This window comes from Mirounga leonina, unplaced genomic scaffold (assembly GCF_011800145.1).
Source record: "Mirounga leonina isolate KUSES-001 unplaced genomic scaffold, KU_Mleo_1.0 Mir_127, whole genome shotgun sequence".
NCBI classification, from domain to species: domain Eukaryota; kingdom Metazoa; phylum Chordata; class Mammalia; order Carnivora; family Phocidae; genus Mirounga; species Mirounga leonina.
This window is the reverse complement of record NW_023270316.1, coordinates 68,525,251-68,534,379: the sequence shown is the minus strand read 5'-3', so window position 1 is coordinate 68,534,379 and position 9,129 is coordinate 68,525,251. Positions and strand designations below refer to the sequence as shown.

At 42.2% G+C, this 9,129-nt stretch overlaps 1 long non-coding RNA gene across 2 annotated transcripts in view; it reads left to right on the top strand.

Moving 5' to 3' along the window:
• Positions 1–1,158: 1,158 nt before the first annotated feature.
• LOC118009520 overlaps positions 1,159–9,129 on the top strand; it is a 98,788-nt gene continuing 90,817 nt past the window's right edge. Inside the window, exons 1-2 of one of the 2 annotated variants that reach the window (XR_004678959.1) lie at positions 1,159–1,387; positions 2,850–2,990. This is a non-coding gene — a long non-coding RNA (uncharacterized LOC118009520). The remainder of the gene's footprint in view (positions 1,388–2,849; positions 2,991–9,129) is intronic. The other variant, XR_004678958.1, reaches the window with a different exon arrangement.

Here is a 9,129-nt window from a genome sequence, read left to right as displayed (position 1 = left end):
CTCTTGGTCAGCCATCATGATGATGTCCCTGGTGAGAACATCCATGTCCTTCCCAAGGGGCTGTCTCCGAGGCTCTCTGAGCTGCCACTCCCAGGACACAGGAATGGGCAACCCAAAATACTGAGCACGGAGCCTCTTCCAGGTCTCTGGGTTTGCATTGTCGGTACCTGGGCTTTCATCTTCCTCTCTCTTGAGAGGATCTCCTCCAGTTTCTGACCCTTGTGCCCAAATTCCCCAATAGCCCTGATCCAACAAAAACGTACACGTCCTCTCAAGAACAAACAGCAGTTTTCTTGCACAGAGATGCCTCCGTTCATTCTTAAAGGTAAAATGAAATAAAATCTCTCCAAAGGCAACCAAATACGTGGAGTAGAAAGTGTAGTTGGCCTATGGACAACATTTTTCATGATCACACAGAGCATTTCAGTCCCAAGAACCACAGCAGTATCTCAAAAGCCTCTTTCTTTTCTAATTAGGGTCTCAGCCTCATATTTACATACTCAAATGGCCCCTTGAGTGGCTTTCCTGGAACAAAGTTTCTTCTGAAGGTATCTCCAAGTCTTCTTCTCCTTACACCCCAAATTCCTTTGAAATGACAGCACTTTTTCTACAGCACCCGCCCCACCCCACATGGACTTTCTTCATTCCTGTCATGTCTTCAGAGACCTTAGGACCAACTTTCAAGGCATCAGTGGTATGGGCAAGCAGCCCGAGAATGGAATGTCTCCCCTTTAGTGGCGACCATGGAAAGTTCTTCCACATACAGGAGCATGAATACTGACTGAGCAGAGCCACGGGGCTGGATCCCTTTTCATCACACTCATGCTACCTCCTCGTCCGTTTTTAAGCTCAGTTTCAGGTTAGCCTCTGGGTGTGGGCTAAGGACAAATGGTCTTTCTTGCTACAAGTGTGGGACGGTTGCCTGATGCCCCTTAGGCAGGGGGGCGAGATTTTGAGGATGGTAGGGACACTCCTCGGAGGGGGCCCCCTGGAGGCTGGCTCTGGGCAGCTCTCACCAACCACCCCACGGGAAAGTGACCCTCACAAACTCTCCTTCTGCCAGATGTGTTGCTCACTAGACAGTGGCCAGACCACGCGAGGACAACCAGGTGAAAGTCTCTACTTTCCATGTGAGGTGGAAAGCCTTTCTGGAGTCCCTCTCCCGATCCAGACGTCGCTAATAGAAGGGAGCCTTGGGAAAGCTGACTCATCCTGCTTTGCTCAACTTTGCTCTGCCTCCTACTCAGTCGTAAATTGCTGCACAGACTGTGCCAGATAAATTGACATTAAGAGTTATTAAAGGAACTAGTCGACAGTTTAGAAAATGTGCATTCACGGCAAGCGTCGGCGGTCCTCTGGAAGAGCCGGGGCAGGGCAGAGTGACTTGGTGAGTCACCGAGCCAGGGCCTGGCAGTTCCAAGGGTGGGAAGAAATCCCAGGGCTCAGGGAGGCCCAGCGTGGCCCCTTAAGGAGGCAGCCAGGGGAACCCGGGGGCAAATGCACGGAGCCTTGTCTGTGACACTGTGTTTTACGGTCTGTGGGTTAATGTCATGACTTGGGTTTCACACAGGGATTTGTGTATTGAAGCCTTCCTTTAAAACCATTGTTTTTATTTTGGGCAGCGCAGTGGTAATGAACCGTGGTAGTGAGTCGTGGTAGTGGTGGTGGTGGGGGGTCCCTCCTATCTGTACGTGCGCAACCGGAGCTTCTGTTTCTGCTGCGTTTCCCCGGATTTGCGCCCTGCGGGAAGTTCGTAGGATCACACCCAGCCTGGTGCTTCCCTGGCATACACTTTTCAAAATGTGCTGTAGGCGCTCCGTAACAATTGCTGGCAGGAGAGACTGGGGAGCCGCTTCGAGGGCTGGCCGCTGGCGTCGGGAGGAAAGCACTTACCTGTGACTCGCCATTTACCGTCCAGGGGAGCCGATATATTCGTTAGGGTTTAGTGTAAAATCAGCTGAGACTTGTCTGTGACTTAAGCTATTGCCCAGGTGTTTTTGGAGAAGGCTTACTGGGGTGTTTTTCCAGATAACTGTGGTTGCCCGTTGAGTGACCTCTGGATAGCAACAGTTAACGTTTAATTACATGTTTGCCGTATGCCAGAGAATGTTCTACAGGCTGTATGTCCATTAACTCATTTAATCCTCAGAGCAACTATTTGAGCTAAGTTCTCTTATCATGCCTATGAAACAGCCGAGGAAACTGAGGCACATAATAGGCGTTAAGTACCTTGCCGAGGATCACACAGCTAGCACGTTATGGAGCTGGGATTGAAACTCAGACATTCTGGCTTCAGACACTGTGCTTTTAGGCAAGACCCTACAGCGCTGTTTAGCAAATTTTGAACACACACCGCCACACCCCACAACCCCCCCACCCTCCCAGCCCCCACACATGCACCCACACAACCACTCACCTATCCATCAAAAATTTAAGTCCCCTTTGGAATAAACAGATTATATATAATGACTACGTTTTTAAGAAATCTGTTCAATCTACTTAGCCCCTCTTCCCGAGCCGCTTCTTGGCTGTCAGACATGGTAGAGGACACCCACAGTGAATAAAACCTCCGTCTAGGATTTTGAAAGCCATAACGAACACTAGAAATGATGACCGTAATTTATTCTGGAGAAATCAAGATAGGGACCGATTGGAAACTATATGATTTGCGATATCTTAAAAAAAAAAAAAAAAAAAGATAACACTGAAGTTTGCCCCATGAGAAATTCTCAGAGTGACTTTGTTATGTGGCATTCATACTGGGTAATGTTCATTATGTTCCAAAATTTAATTCATATCTTTATATTCTATTCCTCCAAAAGCTCTGAAAGATGTTTATTGTCCATTAGGGTTTAAGAGGGTATCTGCCTGTCCTACTGAGAAGCTGCCTGAAGCTGCATGATTTGCATATGGGCCTTTGATCTAACTATCATCACTGGCTGACCGACCTGGGAAACGGGACGGCCTGGGTGGAGATCTGGTAACACCAGGTAACTACTGACCTTTTGGGGGCTGTTGTCTCATCTGTACAGGGAAGGGAGTGAGTGAGAGGACCTCCAAGGTCTGTCTCAGTTCTTTACGAGTCCACGATTCTGATTATTTTTAGCCACATTTCTGGAAGGCTAACCTTTATACACATTTTTCTTACATGTGTAACAAAACTTTTCATTCTTGGCACTGGGTTTTTGGCATAACAGCATCTTCAGACAAGCCTTCTTATCTTGGAAGATAACATTCAGAAAAAGGGGCGATTTACTTTTTTTACTTTAGACAAGTTAAAAAATGCTTTCTTCTGGTCTTCCAAATCATTTTCTCTTCATACAATTCCTAACTAGTGAGTAGGTAGGGTGTCTGGTAGTCAAATAACCTTTAAACATAGAGAACCAACCTATGGCTTCTTCCAGAGGCCGCTCACAGTAATCACTTTGTAGATTAGCAGGTCTTTTAATAGGGATGAAGCACCGGGGCTGCCTGCTGGTCTCTTGGCACCTGTCCTGGAATTCACTAATGTTGTATTCATATTCTGGATTTGGGTCTTTTGTCCCCCATTACCTCAACACCTCTTTGCTATTAAAAAAAAGAATCAATGACAACGAAAGACAAAAACAACCGGGTGTCAAAACAGTAACAGATTAGTGACTTGGGTAACAATACAGGCATGCCTCCGAGACACCGCAGGTCCTATTTCAAACTACTGCATTGAAGTAAATATCACAATAAAGGGAGTCAAATGAATTTTTTAGTTTCCCGGTACATATAAAAATTATGTTTGCACTGTGCTGTCATCTGTTAAGTGTGCCATAGTATTGTGTCTAAAAAACCCAATATACATACAGTAATTAAAAAAATGCTTTATTGCTGGGGCACCTACGTGGCTCAGTCAGTTGAGTGTCCGACTCTTGATTTCAGCTCAGGTCATGATCTCAGGGCCCTGATCTCAAGGGCTCAAGATCTCACTGAGCGTGGAGCCTGCTTGTCCCTCTCCCTCTGCTTCTCTCTCTGCTCACGCTCTTTCTCTCTCTCAATCTCTCAAATAAATAAATAAAATATTTTTAAAAATACTTTATTGCTAAGGTAAATGCTAACCATCATCTGAGTATTCAGTGAGTCATAAACTTTTTGCCAGGGAAGGGTCTTGCCTCGATGTTGATCTGCTGACTGATCAGAGTTGCTGAAGCCTGCAGTGGCTGTGGCAGTTTCTTAAAATAAGACAACACTGAGGGGCGCCTGGGTGGCTCAGTCATTGGGCGTCTGCCTTCAGCTAGGGTCATGATCCTGGAGTCCCGGGATCAAGCCCCACATCGGGCTCCCTGCTCAGCGGGGAGTCTGCTTCTCCCTCTGCTCCTCCCTGCCAGCTTGTGTCTCTTTCTCTCCCTCTCTCTCTCAAATAAATAAATAAAAATCTTAAAAAACAACAGCAACAGCAACAATACTGAAATTTACTCCATCAATCAACTCTTTCTTTCACCTGAACGCTTAGAGGCCATTGTAGGGTTATTAATTGGCCTCATTTCAATCTTGTTGTGTTTCGGGATATAAGGAGGCCCAAGGAGAGGAAGAGAGATGAGGGAATGGCTTGTTGGTGGAGTAGTCAGAACACATACAACATTTATCAATTACATTTGCCATCTTAGGTGGCCTTATGTCACGGTGCCCCAAAGCAATAAGAGTAATAACATCGAAGCTCACTGATCACAAATCACCATAACAAATGTAATAATAGTGAAAGAGTTTGAAATATTACAAGAATTACCAAAATGGGACAGAGAGACGAATACAGAGCACAATAAAACAAGGTATGCCTATAATATATATATATATATTTTAGATTTTATTTATTTATTTGAGAGAGAGAGACAGAGGTAGTGAGAGAGCACAAGTGGGGAGGAGAGGGAGAAGCAGGCTCCCCACAGAGCAGGGAGCCCAATGCAGGGCTTGATCCCAGGACCCCTGGATCATGACCTGAGCTGAAGGCAGACGCTTAACTGACTGAGCCACCCAGGCGCCCGCAAAAAATATATTTTAACTATAATTGTAGTAAGAAAATGAAGGACATGTGGTCTTCACGGTGTTCTGTAGGCAATAAAATGGAAGCAACACGATCAGTTAGGTGGAATCCTAGCTCTTTGATTAACCATACTCAGGCAGCATGGGTTAAAAGATTGAAAAATAGAGCAAGGGCTTAAAACGTATCCCTCCCCTCATGGCCCCATTCTTGGCCCTGCCTTATTCAACATTTCAAATTGAAATTTTAAATACAAAATGTAAAATATACATTAAAGAGGAAAGAACAGTATAATAAGCCTCCATTTATCCAACACCCAGATTCTAGACATCCTGAAGCTACACTGGCTTCATCTACCTTCCATTTTTCTCTGCTGAAGTCTTTTACAGCAAATTTCAGAAAGTATATTATGTTATCCCTGTGCAATTCACTGGGAATTTCTAAAGACTGAACCTTTTCTTTTGTAACATAATAACACTATCACAGCGAAGGTAACGATTATCCCTTGGTACCTTCTAATATCTCGATTGTCTCAAAATGGCTTTTTATTGTTGGTTTTTCAAACAGGGATCAAAACAAGGTCCTGACATCACATTTAGCTATTATGTCTCTTAGGTCTCTTTTACTCAAGAGCAGCTCCCCCTGCCACCCCTGCCCCCTTTTTTAGTCAGTTGCTTGTTAAAGAAACTAGGTTAGTTGTCCTGTGGAAGGCCCAGATTCTAGATCTGGCTGTTTTCTTTCTTGTGGTGTCATTTAGCTTATTCATCACATTCCCTGGAACTTCCAGTTAGCTTGATTAGACTCAGGTTAATTTTGTGTTTTTAGGAACAATACTTCATAGGTTGGAAGGTGTTCATCATACGGCATCACAGAGGGGCCTGTTCACCTGCCTCACTTTAGTGTTCCTAACTTAGGTAGGCAGGTTCAGATGGTGATAGCCAGTCCTTTCAATATAAAGTTCCCCATTGATAGGGTGATGATAGCAGTTTTCCTGGATTAGTCCCAGATTATGACCGTTCTGCTGGTGTTCTGACCAGTTTATCATTTGTTCTCAATTTTTCATTTTTAAACAAACTGTTGTTATCAAGACTTGCATTAAAATAAGCCAAGATGGATTTGGTAGACCTCTACTTCGCAGTTCAGCTCCTGCTATACTTTCATCTAGAAGTTTGTGGTACATGCATGCGCTGAACACAATTTTCCCTTTAACAAGTAGTTAATCTGAAAGGTGACGAGCAATAACCATTTCCTGATGTAATCTAACTAGCTGCTCTCTTTCAAGGACAGCACACGGGGTGTTTGTTGATAAAACAAAGTTTGCTCAGATACAATTGGCCAGGGACAGCTAACTCTGTCCAGTTTCAGTTGGAGGTGGGACATTTATTCAATGTTGTTGCCCTCATCGGGCACTTGGTGTACTAGACACTTGTGGAGTGCTATTGCCTGCAAGATGCATGAAGCCACCAGACTGTCAGTGTGGGCATTGGGAAATGTAGGAAATTATGGGATAGGTATACAAAACTGTACGTGGGAAGAAGAGGTTGAGCTGTCCTGCCATGGGGGTGCACAGGAAGTAGGCTGAATGCTCTTGCATTATCATTTACTCTACGGTTACATGCCTACAGTTACTTATTTGTTTCTGATAAACATTCTTGCTAGCAAAAATCTAAAAAAGATAGCAGTGTATGTTTAGTGGAAAGTTAAGTAATAAAATTCTTCTTAAGTAAGTCGATGGTGAATGTATAACTTGCCCCAAAATGTTTATCAGTATTCACCACCCACCACAGGGTGCATAGTGACATTACTGACCACGTGAGAACCAGAAGATACAAACCTCACAAAGAAGCTTCACAGATTAGTAGTTATTTTAAGAAGACCATGCCTCACGATGGTGACTTAATGTATCTGCAGTGGCAGAAGGTGCTTCTACCCATCAATCAATGATGACTTTTCATTCAGATCAAAATACAATTATTTTAGGTTAATTTTGCTCATTTTCAATCCCCATTTTTTTTTTTTTTGTTTATCTAGGAAAAGTGAAATACTAGCTATTAAGGTCTTTATGCCATTACCAGAAGAACTTCATAAATAGCGAACACTGATTCATATTAATGTCATGAGAGCCTTCAAACAGAAGTCACTTAATTCCCATGATGTTTGTTGTTTCATCTGCTTTGTAGAATAAAAACAAAGTTTCTAGAAGTTCATTCTGTCGAAGGGCACATTATTGTGAATGCTATTATAAATTCAGATATAAGGTTAACAGAGATAAAATTATTTTTATGGTGATAATGACAAATATAAATTTTGATGGGGCCAGGTATTGTAAAAACTGTTTTTACTAAATTAAGAAACTTAAAGAGTATAAATACACTTGTGATTGATTGTGATGCACACATAATTTATAGTTTCATCCAACCATGCTGTAATAGTTTACTAATCAAAACAGAAGCTGTAATTGTCAAAATTTACAAATATTTACACATTTATCACAGTTGTTATAATTGAGTAACAAAATTTTTGTGATGAAGTAATTTTTGTATTTATCAAAACATAATGAATATTTGTTTCATTCAAAACAAAAATTATTTTAAGTGGTAGAACATGCTTCCTCTCTTTGCTGCCAACTGTGAGTTATAGTCTAGGTATGCACATGCCTTTGAAGAATGACTTTGTAAACCAACATATGGCATTGAACTTTCTATAAAAGATTCTGATAAATTTTGATTGTATTTTGTTCAAAATCAGTTGGGATTTTTTAAATTAGAATATTGAAAGGATGAAACCCCAAAAACTTCAGATTTGAAGCTTTTGGTGAATTTTCATGATTGAGAAAAGAGCTTGTGAAGAGCAAGGCATTAAAAATTATTTCTATAAAAATCGAGGGAAAAGCAGAACAAATTAAACAATAGTAGAACAAACTATATTTAAAATTTAATTTTGAATTATAATTGCACCTTGGAATACATTAAACTGTGGGAAGAATTCCTTGATGGAACTTTTACTTTAATTAAAAACTTATGTTCTGTATTGGAATGGAATGAGTTCAGAAAGTTTCTGATGTTGCAGCACCTTCATTTGGTGAAGGCTTGGAAATAATAATAGAGTTTTTGTCTTATAGAAATATTTGTGAGTTTTGTCTTATAGAAATATTTGTTAAAAAGTAGAGGCAAAGGCAATTCTTTTATTTTTATTTAAAAAAATTTTTTTTTAAATTCAAGTTGTTAACATATAGTGTATTATTAGTTTCAGGGGTAGAATTTAGTGATTCATCAGTTGCACAAAAGGCAATCATCTTAAAAATATTTGGGCTACAACATTTATACATTTCGAGATAAAGAACATTAGAGAATGGATGAAGTGCTCTGCATGTCTAAAACTGGGGTGCTAGCAGAAGGGGAAGCACATCCATGCCCTTAGTCCGTGTCTCTTCATGTGAGGCCACGTTATCCCTGCATGGCACGGACTGGTTATTCCAGGCGATGAGGCCATATTGGAGGCTCAGCCTTGGCCTCTGTTTGGGGCAGGTTAGGGACTCAGGGGTTGTGGTAGCCAGGTAAGACTTGTTGAAAGGAACACTGTTATGAAGCCTCTATGGAGCAAGCTCTGGGGCGGCTGACTGGCATGCAGAGAAGGGGCTATCTTTTCCACCTGATTAATGAGAATGTCCTCTGCCACGGATGTCTCTAGCAGACGTGTGCATGGGACATAAACATCTTCATGCTCTAAATCGCTCTGAAAGATCCACCCACACATCTCTACCCCAGACTTGTCACCAATTCTCCAGGTCTCTGAGCAAGCAGCCAAGCCATTAGCCATTGCTTATGAATCATTATAGATTTGTTTCCCAGGCCATTTCTCCTTCTGCGGGAAGTGGATGACCAGATGTACCATTTGAAATTCTGCCCACCAGGGTAATTTCCTTCATCACTGCCTTTCAGAACCATCCCTGAGTGTGATGTAGTGGTGTAGCCATCCACTTCTGGCTCGTGCCAGCATATCATGCTGATTCATCTGTAGACAAGGTCTGTGCTTTTCTGATTACTGGACATAATAAACTCATTCAGAGGCCATGGGTGTGGGTTAAGGGGGAGGTGGTAAAGCAGTAGGAACAGGAGCCATGG